General features: G+C 43.1%; 1 protein-coding gene across 4 annotated transcripts in view; it reads right to left on the bottom strand.

Moving 5' to 3' along the window:
• Nucleotides 1-19550, bottom strand: part of KCNE2 (potassium voltage-gated channel subfamily E regulatory subunit 2) — a 190026-nt gene that overhangs the window by 66417 nt on the left and 104059 nt on the right. For all 4 annotated transcript variants that reach the window (XR_010132392.1, XM_055373933.2, XM_063702601.1 and 1 more), the window contains one exon: nt 9198-9273. The gene's annotated coding sequence lies outside the window, so the exon portion shown is untranslated. The remainder of the gene's footprint in view (nt 1-9197; nt 9274-19550) is intronic.

Raw genomic sequence — 19550 nt, 5'->3', positions numbered from 1 at the left:
TATCTTCTCCAGTCCATCTTTCTTTTAGAGGTTCACGAGGAAAGTAGTCCCGGATGTGTTCCATTACTGAGTGAAATTAGCAAATTCCATAAGATGTTCCTAACACCTTCCACATGTTAGAAACATCAGCACATCAATCCAACTATGGAGTAAACCTCCCACACTGTCTCATTTCTCCCAGTATTTATTTCTTCAATTCTTTAGTGATGTTTTCAAGGCATCTTCCAGCTGCATTTGCTGACTCAAGAATACATCTTAGTTTACTCATCAGTTTGCGTTCTACACATTAGTTTGCAGCTGTTGCCACTACAACAGAAATAACAAGTGTTGGCTGGGCGAGGTGGCTCACGCCTGTAATCACAGCACTTTGGGAGGCCGAGGCAGGCAGATCACCTGAGGTCAGGATTTCGAGACCAGCCTGGCCAACCAACATGGTGAAAACCCATCCCTACTAAAAATACAAAAATTAGCTGGGTGGGGTGGCCTGTGCCTGTAATCCCAGCTACTCAAGAGGCTGAGGAGGGAGAATCGCTTGAACCCAGGAGGCAGAGGTTGTGGTAAGCCAAGATGGCACCAATGCACTCCAGCCTGGGCAACAGAGCAAGCCTCCTTCTAAAAAAAAACAAAAAAAAAAAAACAAAAAAAACCACAAGCATTTCCTTCATAGCATATAGCTTTTCACCTTTTACTATTAAATAAGAAATCTTTTTCAATATAGGCTTCAAACAGTGATCATCAAATTTATTGTGATTGTGGTAAAGTGCTGGATTGAAAATGATTAATGAATGGCTCTAAACATTCAAATTATAAAAATTTACTTTCATATTCTAGATAACACATTTTTCAATGTTTTACAAATAGTGTTCACTTCACACCAGCTTTAATTGATAGCACAAGTTGCAATACATATTTAACTTGAGTTTCATTGTTAATGGTAGAGAATGTAAATTCATATTTCAAGCAGGTTTGGGTTTTTTTTTTTTTTTTTTGGTCATTTTAATTCTTGTGTGTATGTGACTTTTTGCCAGAACAGATTCTATTCATATTGTTCTGCCTCATAATGTGGCCAAAAAAGAGCATGCATCAGTATTATCTGCAGCAAGCAGTTTCTCTACAGGTTTACTGAAAGCTATTTATCCACTTCATGGAGGTTGGTTTTGTTAAAAACAAGATGAACCCACTTACCCAAGCTCACAGATTTTGCAATTTGTCAAAAGGCTCTGAATGCAAGTGAATGATTACAGGGGCTGCTGTCATCCCCTGCACACAGGGGCACATTCTCCTCTCAAGGTAACTCATGTGTTGGATGAGACATGAGACCAGTGACATGAGGATCAAATGTAAGCAGCAGTGTCATTCCATATACTGAATGTCAGCCACACTGAAGTTCTTTCTTATTGTTTTAGATTTTTAAAAAAGATCTTTTAATATACCTTTCTTCATAGCAATGGATCATCTTGAGCACATGAGATGTGTCTACCCACCTCCAGAGACTACCATTCCTAACTCAGCTCCCTCCCTGATAAATAAATAGCAATATACGAATTATTTATTCCACAAATATGGACTTGTTAGCTAAAACCCAAATCTGTTTCTTCTCCTTCCTAACACTCAGGAACTACATTTCCTAGTCTTTCTTATGGCTTATGTGGCCATGAGACTGAATTCCAGCCAATGGAATGTGCTCCTTCTAGACACAGGCCATGAAACCTCCCATGCCGTCTTCCTCCCCATTCTCTGTATTACTGCATCTGCTGTCAATGTCTAAAGCAAAGTTGGAAGCCATATTTTGAAGAGAACAGAGTCTCCATCTGTTTGGGCTCCTGAATGAATCTGTGGAGCAGAGCACTACTCCCACCCCTCCGTCATCAGTTGAACTTTACATGAGTGAGAAATAAACTTGCATTATGTTAAGTCACTAATATATTGAGAGTCTATCTGTTACCGAAGCCAGAGTTAATTTAATTAATACACTTCTTATGTTTAAGATGTTTTGATAGATGTTATGAGGGCTGCAAAAACAAACAGAAATAATCTTGACCTCAAGAATATAACCAACACACATATGCAAATAATCATATTATGAATCAGTCCAGAGCACAAGCACCATGTGAGTGGCCCAAATTAAGCACAATGGCAGTTTAAGCAAAGAGAACAATTGTTCTAGCTACTGTGGTAAGAAAATGTTTCATGGAGGCCTTTGCGATGGCCTTTGGAGGAAACAGATTTCAGTAGACAGAGTTAAGAAGGGATTTTCTCAGAAAAGATAGGTATGAATATCCTCTTTGAACTGGAACCTTGAATGCCCAAGCTAAGGTGTTTGCAATTGATCCTACAGGCAGTGAAGAGCCAACAAGACATTTTGAGCTGGGGAAGATGTAGTCCCAATGGTACATTAGAGAGAGAAAAGAAGGTAGACTAGAGGAAGCACAGAAGACCTGTGTGTTTATGAGATTGATTTGGAAGCAACCACAGTGGTCAGCCTGGTGTTAACAGTTAAAAGCTCAAGCTGCGGGTCAGCTGACCTGCTTGTGAATCCTAGCTCTTCCATTGTCAACTATACAGACCTTGGATAAGCTACTTTACTAAGCCTCAGTTTCCCCATGTGCAAAAGGTGGATAATAATAGAAGGTACTCCCTAAGATTAATATGAACGGTGAGATAATGCATCTAAAGTATGCAGCACAGTGCCCAGCCAAGAGTAAACACTTCATAAACGATTGTCATTATCATTGGTATTCCCAATGTGAGATAATGGGGACCTGAGCTAAATTTGTCAGTGGTCATGGAAAAGAGGGCTGAATACAGAGACATGCAGGGAAGGCAGATGAATCAAAAATAACTCCAAAGTTTGGTCTCAGTTGCTTAGAACCTTCTCCCACTGGAAAGATGGACTGGTTTTGTAAGGCAAAACATAACTGCATTTTTAGACAAGCCAAGTTTGAGGTATGAAGGGAAAGCTAGAGGCATTTGCAGAAAAAGTAGAAGAAGGCAGTAGAGGGGAGAATTTGAAGAAGTGAAATGAATTATTGGAGAAAGATTCCAAATGAGAAAGGAGCAGATGAGACCAACACATAGGTTAGGGTCTTGTCTGAAGGGAGATGAAGACACATACTCCTCTTTCCTTCTTCTGAGATAAAAGAGAAAGAAAAGAAAAAGGGAAGGAAAGATCTAGAAAAACTATGATATATGAAACAGAAAAGTTGAAGTAGCTAGTGGAACCTGACCTTGGCTTTTTCTGAAAAACTAGTGGTGTGGTCATCTGCTTGCAGTAGACATGGGGGCAGAGGTCTTAGCACAGGAAGCAACCACCACTTAACACTCACCATCTTCAATGTTCACCGAAGACCCGTGCCTATAAGACCCTGGGCTCTGTGCTCTGCAGAGAGAATTTTTAAAGGACACTGTTTTTAATGGGAGTTGTTGAATGATCGATCAACTGCTTGTGGCTTACAAGGATGGGAAACACTCACTGTCCTCGAAAGACTAGATTTAAGTTAAAGGTCCAAATTGGCTTTCTTTGCTCTGATGTTGATGGGCAGAATCAACCCGAAGGGCATGGCCCATTAGAGTGTTTGCCGACTGAGACCATGCTGTAATTTGATCTTAGTGATCCCAGGGAAGCTACTAAGGGACTAAAGTCTAGTTTGCACAATTGGTGCTTAAAAAAATTAAAATTAAAATCAAAATCAAAAAAGATGGTGGGCTGGTGAGCACACCCATAGGGCAAGCCCCTGCCTCCCTGCACCAGCACACCTGAGCCAACACCAATAGGCCCATCACTGACTTCTCATACTCTAGGCTGCTCCAATGCATCCTTTCACTTGATTTCATCTTTGGACAACGTGATTGAGGAGAGAGGGAGGTGCCTGTGGGATAGATACCCTTAGAGATGGTCCTGCCTGGCTGCCAGAGCTAAGTTTCAGCCAAAGTTGAACTTGAGCAACTCAACTTGGAAGCTCCTAGGTTGAAGACCTCCAGCCGGGAGGAACAGTCACCCCACCAGAAGACACAGGTCACATGAGAACCTTCCTAATGAAGTGAAGCCTTGTTTATTTTTCCCTGGTGAAGGTAATTGCATGTGACATTTTCTGAATCATTTATTTATATTTTTTCTTCTTTTTCAGCATAAGAAATTAAACAGATGGGAAAATCATGCTTAAAGAGTTTTCTTATTACTTCTGGCAGTCTTTGGCTTTGGGCAACTGGTCAGCATCTTTCCCTGGCTAGAAATAATGCCTGGAAGTGTTTATACCGCCTTCAGCTTTACAGAGGACAAGTAGGCACTGCATTTTCCCCATTTGTTCCCTTCATCAAAGTCTTTGTCCAAGTCCTAGTATAAAGATGTGTTCTTGAGGCCCTGGACCCCACTCAGAAGCTTTTTTGTTTAATTTGATTCTTCTTGTTGACATTAGGAGTGCCTTTAAACATGTCTCTGTCCCCATCTTCTAGCTGGAATCCAGAGTTCCTTGTTAGGAGGTTGGACATGGATGAAAACCTCCCTGATGGTGAACACAGCTGGGAACATGTGCAACTGAGGAGAGGACAGATGGGAGGTGGGGGTGGACTAAGAGAGGGCAGTTCCTTCTGCCATCATGGAGGAGATGCCAGATGGTACGGCATGTTGTACCCATACCTTTATAGGTGCAAGCCCCGGGAAGATGCATCTAGGGGCTGTCTACGGAATCAGGAGCCTACTGTGACTCCCAAGAGGATCGGCTTCTCCAAAGCTCAGGCCAGACCTGAACCCCCAGGATATGCCACCCTTGAATATTTGTTCTCTGCTGCTAGGGTAGAGTTTACATTCAGAAGACAGAGTTAAGAAAGGTGACAATACCGGAAGAAGAATGGGATGTGACTTGGGCACGGAGACTTTGGGAGTTCCAGGTATTGATTGAAGTTCAGGTGGCACCAGGATTGAGAATGGGGTCCAAGGGGACACCCCAGCTCCCTACCCCACATCCTGCTTCCTATCTGTGAAACTAGGGTTCCCTGTCCACGTCATCATCTTCTGTCCCCACTGAGAATGAAAGCAACACCACAGCAGTACATTGCTCCCTGGGGTACTCTTTCTGTCACCCTCTGATATTTGACCAGAATTCCCTTATCATACCCCACATCCCAGCCCGGGTACAGTGTCCCTTTTTACAAACTCCCACAGTACCCAATACTTAACACACATTGTATTGTAATATACCTGCTTAGGTCTTTCTTCATCACTAGACTATATGCTCTGAAATCAGTAATTGTCTTTTGCTGGGCTTATCACACCTGACTCATGAGAGAAGAGAGCTGAGACCTCCAAGTCCCACACAGGCATATGACATGGCAGACAGGACTCGAGTCGCTGTGTCCTATGCTGTCCTTCCTGACCCTGGAGGTTCAAAGTATTTGATTGGAAAGCAGACACGTTACTTTCAGCATGGCACACCCCATTGGCTCTCACACCTGTCTTTTCTTTGCAGTTGCTCCCTTGGACGATTTGAAGCCCTCTCTCCTCTAAGGGTTCTCAATGGATCAGAACCATTTTAGCAATTTGTGTGCTTCATTTGTCATAGTGACTGGGGGATGTCCTACTGATATTTATTTGGTGGGGGCAGAGAAGGCTCGACATCTTGCAATGCCTGGGACAATTCCCTGCAGAGAAGAGTCATCCACATAATGCCTGATGTTCAAGTGTTTCACCAGGGCTTCATGTAGGTAAAATCTCTGTTCTGTTTTACATACAAACACAAAGCATTCCTTGGAAGGTTTTTAAATATGCTGAATTTTCCAGGAATGCGACTACCATGTCAACAGAGGGAGGGTTGTATTTTGTTTGCCAAGAGTCAATCACTATTTGGGACACCATGTTACTGACAGCAGTTCCCCTTGTACAGTGTTTGAGTGGCCAACATAGCTCACTTAAGCAGGCTGCATTTCTATCTGTTTCCTTCTCAGGGAGGTGGCATAGTGGCCCAGGTATCAAGTTGGGCATCATATTTTCTACTTTATTCCTGCCTGAGCATTTACCTATGGAAACACATACTGTTTTATTATAAATAACTTTCTATTTATTTTTAAGTCAGAGCATTATGTCAACCTTTTAAAAATAATATGTGTAGAGAGGTTATATGATTAGTTATAACCTCTCTATGATTAATTACAACAGAATTATAATTCTGTTCTGGGTTGAGTTGTGTCTCCCAAAAAAGATATGCTGAAGTTCTAACCCCCAGGACCTCAGAACATATTTATCTGGACATTGGGTCTTTACCGAGACAATCAAATCAAAATGAGGTCATTAGGATAGGCCTTAATGCAAGACGAAGGGTGTCCATATTAAAAAGGGAAATTTGGACATAGAAACACACATAGAAGGAGGATGGTATAAAAAGACACAGGGAGAAAACAGTCATCTACAAGCCAAGGAGAAAGGCCTGGAATAGACTCTCACAGCCTCAGAAGAAACCAACCTTGATGACATTTATGACAAGACTTACAGCCGCCCAGAACTTTGAGACAATACATTTCTGTTGTTTAAGCCAGCAGTCCCCAACCATTTTGGCACCAGGGACCAGTTTCATGGAAGATAATTTTTCCGTGGGATGGGGTTGGGCAGGGGATGGTTTGGGGATGAAACTATTCCACCTCAGATCATCAGGCATTAGTTAAAATCTCATTAGCGTGCAACCTAGATCCCTCACATGTACAGTTCACAATAGGGTTTTCGCTCCTATGAGAATATAATGCCACTGCTGACTGGACAGGGGACAGAGCTCAGGTGGTAATGCTTGCTTGCCCACCACCTACCACCTGCTGTATGGCCCAGTTCCTAATAGGCCACGCACTGGTACCAGTCCATGGCCCAGGGGCTGGGGACCCCTGGTTTAAGCCACCCAGTCTGTGATACTTTGTTATGGCTGCCCAAGCAACTAATACAATTTCATTCCAGAAAAGTAAGGAGGTGTGAAATGTGTTATACAAAGAGGACACTGGGTATGATGTGGTTGAGAACAATTGCTCTATTCAGACTGTCAAGCAGAGCTGCTGAAAATGGCCCCAAACAGCAATAATAATACAAAAATCAGGCTTGGTTTGGCAAAGGACAACATCATAATGGGTAATTTCAGTGTCAGAAGTAATCAAAGTATTAAATATCTAGCAAAAGAAAAGAAAAGTAAGCCTCCAACTATGGAGACTTCCTGAACTTGAGAGGGATTGACCACAAAGTTATTAAAGTTTAAAAAGAAACAAAGAAAACCTATTTCATACTTGGAGAAAGCTCTTAAAACTCTTCTTGCTGTGGACAAATAGCCCCACTTAATGTGTGTATGGATTTTCACTGTTTCTGAAGCACTTCATGTACTTTGTTCCATTAAACTGTTACAATAGTCCCAAGAGGTAGGCAGAGCAGATGAAACTATTCTCATTTTATATATGAGAAATCTGTGGCTGTTAGAGTGATTTGCTCAATGTCAAATAAACATGACATTTTTCTTTATTAACTAAAATTATTTTGGCTGCAAGAAATAGCCACCAATACCAATGTGAGTAACTTACATATAAAATAATTTGATACTACAGTTACCCCCAGCCAAGGAAGCCATGAGAAATTGGCCTTGGGAAGACTGGAGCCACAGTTCTTCCAGGGCTTTCTTCATCCATGCAGCTGCTATGTAGATGACTCCACAGCCCACCTCCGTGATCTGACTCCCTGATTGAATTTCAGATTTCCAGATGAGAATCTGACTGATCATTCAGGCATCTAACCCTGTGCCAAACAATTGTGCCCAGGGCAGGGAGGTCATGTAGTATCAGCAAGGCCTATAGGGTTTTGATCTTATGGTTTAGGGGGAAGTTTCTAGAGAGAGGAAAATCCTTCTGTAGATGAACAAGTCCAGAGAAAATCCATCTTTCTGGGCACTCAACACACTCTAACCTTCCTATGCATCCAGATATGCCCCCGGGTAACACAGTGCAGAACAAACAGGTACAAGCACACACACCCACTTGCCGGGAGAAACAACTACAGGTATATCCAGCTAACAGTCCATCGATGGGCTAGCAGTTCATCTAACATCACTCCTTTTCTTCCTGGGCTCACAGATTAGCTCATTTCCTAGTCTCTGGGGGAACTAGACGTGGCCTGTGACCAAGTTCTAGCCAGTGGAATATGAGCAAAAGTGTTGAGCATCACTTCTAAGTCTTATCCGCTTTGCTCTTTCCCCTTCACAGACTTGATGCATATTAATATAGTGACCTTGGCAGATTCTGTATATTATGGGGAAAAAAACAACATTGAAGGAGCCTGGGTCCCTGAGTCACTTCTCGGAGGAGAGGCACCAGCAGATCAGGGACATATTTGGAATTTAGGAGAGCAAGAAATAAATTTATATGGTGTTTGAGCCCTAACACATCTTGGGTTTGGTTTTACGGCAGCTAGTGTTACCTTAGGCAATGCAGAGGATGATGCTCAGGACACGCTTTTCAGAATGTTACCAAACTCCAGTTTGTGTTTGTTCCTTACCCCTCATTCCATCACAGTCATTTCTCCCTACTAGAAACCCTATGGACTCCATCACCACCATTATAAATCATATAAAGGAATAGGGAGACAGAAAGAAGAAACAATCCTAGATATGAATCAAGAGACCGAGTTGCACACCTGACTTGGGACCTCTGCATCTTTTGCTCATGGGGATTCCTTTTTCTCTGGGAACCACAGAAATGGGCTGTTGGCAGCCATGTTTATCCTGCATGAAATTGCCTCCTGAGGGCTGACTGGTATAGGAAAAAATTCCTGACCTAAAAGGGCCAATCAACTTCTCTCTTCTAGGAATCTGAAATTTGAATGAGAGAAAGAGATGATGAGATGAGGACTAATCACATTAATAGCAAAGTTCCTGGGGAAAGAGCTATTAACTCCTGAGGCTGACATCACTAGAACAGCATAGTTACTGTCTTTCTCCAGTTGACTCATTCAACTCTTCCCTGAATTAAATGATTTGCCAAGCAACTTTCTAATAAATTTCTGTTAATGCTTAAACTTTTTGAGTTTTTTAAAACTGCAACCAGAAGAACTCTATCTAATGAAGAAAGTAGTTCCAGAAGAAGGGATTTGTTGATCTTCACAGTACCCAAAGGAGGTGCTCTTCAACCATTCGTTCATTCATTCATTCATCCATATATTTAAAGAATATTTATTGGGCTCCTACCTTATGCCAGGCATGTTGTGCTAGATGTTGAGGATTCAATGATGAATCTGGTCTCTGCTGTCCTGATGCTTGCAGCCTAGGAGGAAAAGGAGCATTGGTTGGATAATCTCTCTCATGAACATGCAGGTTTTGAGAGAAAGATTCATGTCTATGAAAGAGCATAGCAAAGGATGGAATCTAGACTTGCGGACATGAAGAAACAACACTTGCACTAACTACTGAATACCTAGTAGGCATTGACTCCTAGGACAAAGCAATACTTTACCCAAATCTTTACAAAACTCTGTGATGGGAGCTTAAATAGAAGTACACAGGGAGTACCATGTGGCCCAACAGAAGTATTTTAATTTCTCTGAAAGCAATGGAAAAGGTGTCTCACAGTAGATGAGATTTTAGTTGAGGACAAAGAGGTTTTCAAAGAAGAAAACGGGGTAGGACATTCCAAGCAGAGGAGAAAAAGCGTGTGCAGAGGCATGAAGGTATCGAAGTGTCAGAACAAATAGTTCTGTGTGGCCATAGGATTCAGGTGAAGGATATTTGTGAGTGAGCATTTCAGTAAAGAAGCTCGAGGGCCAGGTCAGGAAGGGCCTCATCTAGGTCATGCTAAAGCAGTACAATTTTATCCTGTGGGGATAAAATCCCCACAGTGGGGAGCCCAAGAAAGACGAACACAGGGAAGTGTTACAATAAGATGATTTGGAAAGTTCATTCCAGGTTTTCTGAAGAACAGATTCAACCTGGGAGAGAATGGAAGATGACAGGACAATTAGGAACTACGAACTGCCTCTGCTGTGTGAACAGCTGTTATCTGCTAAATGATCCACTAGAGGCCTGAGGTCTACTATAATCTCAGCATTCATTGGTAAAGAAACAGTTTGAAGTGTAACAGTTTGAAGTGTCTCCCCAAGCCTTCCTCTCCTACCTCACTCATTGCCGCCATCTTGGTTGGCCCAAACTGCCTCAGGTGTGGCTTGTTGTGTGGCTCCTAACTGGTCTCTCTTGATGTAATCTGCCCTTTTAATCTCTCTTCTCATAGCCAGCTGGTTATGCTCCTGGGACCTCTCAGCTGATCATGTTCCCTCAACTCACGGAGCTATCTGCTGCCTAAGGGTCAAGCCATAGTCCTCTCTTCCCCACCACTAGCCTCTCACCCTTTGCTCACTGACTCTTCTTTACCTACGTTGTCTTTAATTATCACCTCACCCCCAAAGGAAACATTATTGTCCTTATTTTATAGTCTCAGATAGGCCAAGTCACAGGCCACAGATAAAAGGCTACAGGCTCGTAAATTGTGGAATCACATTTTGAATTTAGACCTAGCTGACTCCGAGGCCCATGTCCTTTCTATTTGGGAATGCTAACGCTGAACTCCTGTTCTCCACAGAAACAGAACCAGCAGGATACAAGAACTGGCTTATGTGATTCTGGAGGCTGAGAAGTACCAGCATCTACTGTCAGCAGGTTGGAGATCTGGGAAAGCCTATGGTGTGATTCAGTTTGAATCCAAAATCCTGAGAACCAGGAGAGCTGATGGTATAAATCCCAGTTCAAGGGTCAAAAAAGATGAGATGTGTTATCCACACTAAAGCAGACAGGCAGGAAGCAAAAGAGACCGAATTCCTCCTTCCCCTTCCTTTTGCTCTATTGAGGCCCTCAGCAGATGAGATGGTGCCCACCCACATTGGGGAGTGCCATCTACTTTATGGAGTCCATCAATTCAAATGCTGCTCTTATCTGAAAACACCCTCACAGACACACACAGAAATGATTCTTAATCTGGGTATCCTGAGGCCTGTCAAATTTACACATAAAGTTTTCCACCACAACTCCAACCCTTGTCAACTTGGGCACCCATACACATCTCCTTAAACCATACTTAATCTCCAAATAAAGGTAATAATGAGGTCATAATTCCACCTAATATGATACAATCGTCCTGCATACAACCAAAAATACACTGACTCCTTCCCCAGAAGAGGAAGTAAAGTCCTTGAGTGATATTTACTCTTTCCCTTGATACCCCTAATTTAAACACTGTGGTGTGAAATTAATACTTACATACTATGACAAAAATCAGTGGATCTTATGTTGCATGGTAAGGGAACAGGAGAGGAGAGAAAATAAAGATACACACACACGCACACACACACGTACACACACACACACATTCATAGCAGAATGAGGAGGAAATATTTGTGACCGTTAAGTCCATTTCTGTAACTAGTTACATTGTCGTAGCTGGTATTAATAATCACTTTCTTCCATTACCCATTCTGTTTTCCCTTTGCCTTCAGCAAGCACCTCAGCTGGTTATGGTTCTTTACCCAGTGGGGTGACCCAAACATTCATTCCCCAAAGGTCTGGGCCATTACTAGCCCAGCCTGGATTGGACTGTTGTCATTTTCCATTGACCTTAATCACAGGACATAGTAATACTAAGAGATACCAGAAGGTATCTCCTATAATCCAGTCATACTCTTCCTTACCTTCATTGTGGAGCTATAGTAAAATTTCCCCTTGGTAATCAGGACCAATCACCCAGCCAATAACACAACTTCCTTGCCTGTGGTTTTTGAGGCATGAGGAGCCCAAAGTGGCTAGGTGGCAGTCTTGACTTTCTATTCAATGGAATCATCGCTGTGTCTCTTGGTGGAAGCATTCCTTCCTCCAGAAATAAGACCTCTAGCCCAGCAGAGCATAAAGTCATAAGAATAAGAAGCAAAATTTTGCTAGTGGGTAATTGTGAGTCACTCCAATTTCCTTGGACACAAGAATCCTGGCTATCAGAGAAGTAGTACCATGTATTAGATGCTGATACAAAGCATAGAGAGCCTTCTGGAGAACCTTGCCCTAACTCTGCAAGGTATTACCACCTAGCTGACACGATAACTGCATCTACAAAAGGCCATTCCACTGTTCTATCAAGTTAGCTGCTTCAGGATGGTGGAGAACATGGTAGGAAGAGTGAATTCCATAAGCATGGGCACATTGCCACACATCCCTTGCTGAGAACTGAGTTTCTTTATCAGAAGCAATGCTGTGTGGAATATCATGGTGGTGAATAAGGCATTCTGTAAGTCCATGGATGGTAGTATTGGCAAAAAAAGCTTTATGCAGGCAAAACACATTTGTATCTAGAATAAGTATCTATTCCAGTAAGAACAAAATGTTTACCCTTCCATCATATAAGCAGTCCAATGTAATCAATCTGTCATCAGGTACTTGGCTGATCACCCCAGAGGATGATGCCATATCAAGGGCTCAGTGTTGGTCTCTGCTGCCAGCAGACAAGGCACTCAGCAGTGGTCATAGCCAGGTCAGCCTTGGCAAATGGGAATCTATGTTGCCGAACCCATGCACAACCTCCACCCTTGCCACCACGGCCACTTTGCTCAGGATTTCACTGGGAAATGACAAGGGTGGCTGGAAAAAGTATGGCAGGTATTCATAGAACAAGTCATCCTACCCATTGATTATTAAAGTCCTACTCTGCTGAGGTCACCCTTTGGTGAGCATTCATATGGATACAAATATATTCGCTTTTTTCACCTATTTATAGAGGTCTGTCCACCTACGTCTTCCACATATTTGTCACTAATCTTCTAATCATGTTTCTTCCAAGTTCCTGACCATCCAGTCAGGATGACCCCAGCCTATGAATCAGTATATAATTGCATGTCTGGCCATTTCGCCTTCCAAGTAAAGTGAACCATCAGAAGTGTGGCTCAGATTTCTGCCCAATGGGAGGATTTCCCTTCACCACTGTCCTTCAGGGGTGGCCCAGAGAGGGGCTGTAGAGCTGCAGCCATCCGCTTTCAGGTGGTGCCTGGATATTGTGCAGAACCATCTGTAAACCAGGACTGGGTCCTCTCTTCCCCTCTCAACTGATTCCCTACATGTAGCCATAGGGAAACTCCCATGAAGCTGGGAGAAGGAGAAAAGGCATAACAGGGGTGGAACCACAGGCATTTGGGTCACTTTTTCATGTAACTTACTTGTGTTTTCAGGGCCCACTTGGGACCAATCATATATACCACTTCATTTGATCATGGAGTGTTTCTTTACATGCCCAACTCTATGGCTTGATGGGTCAGACAATATCCAAACCACGATGGGCAGCTCTGGTTTCATGATAACTTGGTGGCCTGTGGTTACATGATCAGTCTCTATTACGGCCCAGTAGCAGGCCAAGAGCTGTCTCTCAAAAGGAGAGTAATTACCTTCAGATAATGGCAGGGCCTTGCTCCAAAATTTTAAAGCCCTGTGCTGTAATTTGCCTACAAGGGCCTGCCAAAAACTCCAAACAGCATCCCCATCTGCCACTGACACTTCAAATGCCATTGGATCTGCTGGATCATATGGCCTGAGTAGCAGAGCAGCAGGCACAGCAGCTGGGATCTAGTGCAGTGTTTTCTTTTTCTAGGTCCCACTCAAAGCTAGCAACTTTTTAGGTCACTTGGGTAAATGGCCACTATCTGGTTAAGTATATCATAATCCACTGTCATTCTCTATGATCTGTCTTCTGCACAGGCCAAATAGGAAAGTTGAATGGAGATATAGTGGGAATCACTACCCCTGCATCTTTCAAGTCCTTCATGGTGGCACTAATCTCTGCAATCCCTCCAGGAAAGCAGTATTGCCTTTGATTTATTATTTTTCTAGGTAGAGAACATTCTAATGGCTCTCAGCCTTTCCTACCATAATAGTTCTCACTCAACATGTTCAGGGAGGCATTGTGAGGATTCTGTCAGCTGCCAGCTGGCAGAATCCATTCCAATGAATTCTGGAACTCGGGGAATAACCACAGGATGGATTAAGAGGCCTACTCAACCCAGTGGAAGATGGACCTGAGTTAAAACTCCATTGATCACTCGACCTTGATAATCCATGCAGAAGTTTGAGGTCTCTCCATTCAGAGCCAATGATATGGTTTAGCTGTGTCCTCATCCAAATCTCATCTTGAATTGTAGCTCCCATAATTCCCACGTGTTGTGGGAGGGATCTGGTGGGAGGTAGTTGAATCATGGGGCAGGTCTTTCCCATGTTGTTCTTGTGATAGTGAATAAGTCTTAGGAGATCTGATGGTTTTATTAAGGGGAGTTCCCCTGCACATGCTCTCTTGCCTGCCACCATGTAAGATGTGACTTTGTTCCTCCTTCCCTTTCTGCCATGACTGTGAGGCCTCCTCAGCATGTGGAACTGTGAGTCAGTTAAACCTCTTTCCTTTATAAATTACCTAGCCTTGGGTATGTCTTTATTAGCAGCTAGAGAACAGACTAATGCAGTAAATTGTTACCAGTAGAGTGGGGTGCTGCTATAAAGATACCCGAACATGTGGAAGCAACTTTGAAACTGCTAACAGGCAGAGGTTGGAACAGTTTGGAGGGCTCAGAAGAAGATAGGAAAATGTCAGAAAGTCTGGAACTTCCTAGAGACTTGTTGAATGGCTTTGACCAAAATGCTGATAGTGATATGGACAATAAAGTCGAGGCTGAGGTGGTCTCAGATGAAGATGCAAAACTTGTTGGAAACTGGAGTAAAGATCACTCTTGCTGTGCAGAGACTGGCAGCATTTTGTCCCTGCCCCAGAGATCTGTGGAACTTTGAATTGGAGAGAGATGATTTAGGGTATCTGACAGAAGAAATTTCTAAGCGGCAAAGCATTCAAGAGGAAGCAGAGCATAAGAGTGTGGAAAAATTTGCAGCCTGACAGTGCAATAGAAAAGAAAAAATCATTTTCTGGGGAGAAATTCAAGCCTGCTGCAGAAATTTGCATAAGTAACAAGGAGCCAAATGTTAATCACCAAGACAATAGGGAAAATATCCCCAGGGCATGTCAAAGACCTTCATGGCAGCCCCTCCCATTATAGACCTAAAGCCTAGGAGGAAAAAATGATTTCCTGGGCCCTGTCCAGGGCTCCCCTGCTGTGTGCAGCCTATGGACTTGGTGCCCTGCATCCCAGCTGCTCCAGCCATGTCTAAAAGGGGCCAAGGTACAGCTCAGGCCATGGCTTCAGAGGGTGCAAGCCCCAAGCCTTGGTAGCTTCCAAATGGTATTGAGCCTGTGGGTGCACAGAAGTCAAGAACTGAGGTCTGGGAACCTTTGCTTAGATTTCAGAGGATGTATGGAAATGCCTAGATGTCCAGGCAGAAGTTTGCTGCAGGGGTGGGGCCCTCATGGACAACCTCTGCTAGGGCAGTGCAGAAGGGAAATGTGGGGTCAGAGCCCCCACACAGAGTCCCCACTGGGGCAGTAGCTAGTGAAGCTGTGAGAAGAGGGCCACTGTCCTACAGACCCCAGAATGGTAGATCCGCTGACAGCTTGCATTGTCCCCCTGGAAAAGCCACAGACACTCAACACCAGTCCATGAAAGCAGCCAGGAGGGGAGCTGTACCCTGAAAAGCCACAGGGGTGGAGTTGCCCAAGGCCTCGGGAGCCCACCTTTTGCATCAGCATGACCTGGATATGAGACAAGAAGTCAAAGGAGATCATTTTGGAACTTCAATGTTTAATGACTGCCCTATTGGATTTCAGACTTGCATGGTGCCTGTAGCCTTTTCGTTTTGGCCAATTTCTCCCATTTGAAACAGGTATATTTACCCAATGCCTGTACCCCCATTGTATCTGGGAATTACCTAACTTGCTTTTTATTTTACAGGCTCGTAGGTAGAAAGGACTTGCTTTGTCTCAGATGAGACATTGGACTGTGAACTTTTGGGTTAATGCTGAAATGAGTTAAGACTCTGGGGACTGTTGGGAAGGCATGATTGGTTTTGAAATGCGAAGATGTGAGATCCAGAAGGGGCCAGGGGCACAATCATATAATTTGGCTGTGTCCCCACTCAAATCTCATCTTGAATTGTAGCTCCCATAAACCCATGTGTCATGGGAGGGACCTGGTGGGAGGTAATTGAATCATGGGGGTGGGTCTTTCCCATGTTGTTCTCATGATAGTGAATAAGTCTCATAAGACCTGATGGTTTTATAAAAGGGAGCTCCCTGGCACATGCTGTCTTGCCTGCTGCCATGTAAGACATGACTTTTCTCCTCCTTCCCTTTCTGCCATGATTGTGAGGCCTCCTCAGCATGTGGAAGTGTGAGTCAATTAAACTTATTTCCTTTATAAATTACCTAGCCTCTGGTATGTCTTTATTAGCAGCATAAGAACAGATTAATACAGCCAGTGTCCAGCAGTCCCCAAAAGTTCTGATTATTTCCTTTTCCCTAAAATAATTACCTTTTTAAGGCTATATGTTCCTCTGGGGAAAGCCGGAAAAAAGATTAAACAGTATAAATTTTCAATAGTATAATGAGGGCTCTTCCTTGAGTGGGCCCAGTCTCACTCAAGGGGTTCTGAGTCTGTAAAAAGCTCAAGTATGGGAATTGATTGAGGGGTCATGAGTCTGTTTTTATGATTCAAATTAGACTTTTGTTCACTTGACCTATAACTTTTCTGCTTATACAGATCAAGTAAGAATTTAGTAGGCTTCCTATCTATTTCACTTATATGAGCACCATGATCAATTAGCTAATGCCAGAGTCTGCAGGAGTAGACTGTTCTGACTGCTGCTTTGACTCTGCTGTCCATTACGGTAACCCTGCCCCCTTACCTTTGGCTGTTTAGTGCCACTACCTGGTCCCTGCCACCCAATAATCCATTTATTCCCATTGTGTTTAGGTTCCCCAATTCAGTAACTGTGGTTCTTATTGTGAGGTCTGGTCTACAGAAAACAGCAATCACAGAGGTCTTCAAGAATGCTGTGGTTCCTCTCACAAATTTACTCCTCACAGTATTGGTGAAATATATGTCTTCTACAGCCTCCCAGTGTGGGTGAGTAGATCCTAAATGACAAAACCACTCTAACACTCCAATCTCCCTAAGCCTTTGATTCCCTTCCTCTACATTAAACTAAGGTAGGTAGGTCATTTCCAATTTGCTCACAGTGGTACACCTTTGGATCTATGTTTCAGCCAATCAACCAACCAAACAAACTGTTAGAGCCCTTTCTAACTCCATGAACTGCAATATTAGATGCAAAATCTCTGCTTAGTGAGCCCATGTCAATAAATTCAGCCTGACCCAATTTTATGTTCCTTCCACAATTATCCCACACTTTTAGTATACAGCCCTACACATGTTCCATGGACTTCTGCCTACATTAATTTAAAAACTCAAGCAGTTCTTCTGACTATAAGTACTCTCTTGGGTCACACATGGCTCACCTTTAGGGGCCTGTTAGAACTTAAGTCAAGTTATAGGTCTGGAAGCAAAGAGGGATGGTGGGAGTGGGTCCTGAAGAGAATCAGCATTGTCTTCCAAGGCAACTGCCTCAAGTGAAGTCATTACAATTTCCTCAGGCAATGCAGGGTTAATCCTCCTGAGACCCAAGTGGACAGGCTGATACCACTGGGATGATGATGCCATTACCTGAGAGTGGGAAGGCCATGGCCACTGGGTTTGAGGAGGCCATTTCTGCTGGGGGTAAGGAGGTCAATTCCACTGGAGATGGGGAGACATCTACCACTTGCGAAGCAAAATAATCAGAATTTAGGGGCTCAGTGTCCCCAGCTTCATCAAGGTCTTCCCACACCTTCCTATCCCAATTTACAGGATCCCATTCTTTCTTAATCAATGCCCTCACTTTTACCCTGTGAGGCTGGGAGCTCAATTTGTGTTGTAATTCAGTCAGCTGAAAGATAAGGTTCTGTGTTTGATTTTCAGCAATTTCAGCTCTGTGGCTACACATGATCAGGGTCTTTTTTAGGGCACACCAAGAAGCTCTTGAGTCATTTACGTAGCACTTGAACTGGGAGTCCCTGTTCAGCATGTCAAGTCCCTGAGCTCAGCTCATTAGGAACAACCAACCAATTCATTATATTTGTTCATTTTTCAGAAATATTTGTAAGTATTATATACAGATTCACCTAGATCCTTGCTTCTCATAGTTAGTTAAGCTTATTCTATGCAGCTATTTTGTGCATTTCTATAAACAGTTTACACCATGGACTGTTATTGCCTTCTTTACTACTGGAAATAGCATCATTAGTATCTTTAAATCTAATCAGATTAGAGATTCAATTTCAGAAACTCCAGAACTTATTTTAGAAAATTCATATTTAAAATTCTGGCCCTCTAGAACTACTCTCAGTATCAAAATCTGTATTAGGGTTCTCCAGAGAAACAGAACTCTCATGAAGGTCCTCTGGAAAACTCCAATATGGATTTTGATACTGACGTACATAAATACACTTATCACGAGGAGTTAGCTCACATGATTGTGGACATTGAGAAGCCCCAGGATTTGCTGTCTGCAAACTGAAGACCCAGGAAAGCCTCTAGTGTGATTCCATTTGACTCCAAAGGCCAGAGAACAAGGGGAGCTGAAGGTGTAAATCCCAGTCAGAGGTCCAGAGAAGATGAGAGAAGCTGTCCCACGTCAAGTAGGCAGGCAAGAAGCCAAAAGAAGCAAATTCCTCCCCTCCGTTTTGTTTTCTTCAGGCCCTCAGGGGATTGGATGATGCCCATCCACACTGGGAGGGCAGCCCTCTTTATTGAGTGCACTGATTCCAATGGTAATTTCATCCAGAAACATCCTCCGGACTCCGCCAGGAACAATGTTTAATCAGGGCACCCTGTGGCCAGTCAAGTTGACACATAATTAACCATCACAGCCAAGTAGCCATGTTTAGTTAGGCCATGTTTTCCAAACTATGCACCCCCTCTGCATCCTAATATTTCAAGCATTGAGCCAAAGTATTGCTCAAACAATATCAACAAGTGCTAATACTGCTTTTTTCCCAAATCACAGTAAATAACCAAATTTTAAAAAATTTCACATATGTGCCCTTTATAATTTTTAAAATGTCTTTGGTCCCTGTGACCACTTGTCTAAACTAGAATTTAGTATAGGACACTGACTCTGCACTATTTACATAGTTATTTTAATTGACTGTCTCCTAAATAAGTTTGAAATTTACTGAAAAGACCACATGGTTAGTGGGAAAAGTGAGAAATTAGGCTGTTGACTATTGACATACACAAGGTCCTGAAAGCCTGACTCAGTATAGTAGTGGTGTGCTAAGCACTGGGGAGACTTGGGTGGCTTTTGATCTGAGAAGCCCAATTATAGCTGTGCCATAGGGAGACTTCTTTGACCACAGGGACCAGGAAAGTTAATAGCAGAACTTCTCAAAATGTGGTCCTCTATCAACTGGATCAGAACCCCCCAGGAACATTTTAAAGTACAGAGTGAACACCCAAGACCTCCAGTCAGAATTTCTGGGAGCGGGACCCAGGAATCTACATTTTAACAGTCTCCCAGATTTTAATGTACATTGAAATTTACGAATCA

Source organism: Gorilla gorilla, chromosome 22, assembly GCF_029281585.2.
Source record: "Gorilla gorilla gorilla isolate KB3781 chromosome 22, NHGRI_mGorGor1-v2.1_pri, whole genome shotgun sequence".
NCBI lineage: Eukaryota > Metazoa > Chordata > Mammalia > Primates > Hominidae > Gorilla > Gorilla gorilla.
This window is presented reverse-complemented; position numbering and strand designations above follow the sequence as displayed.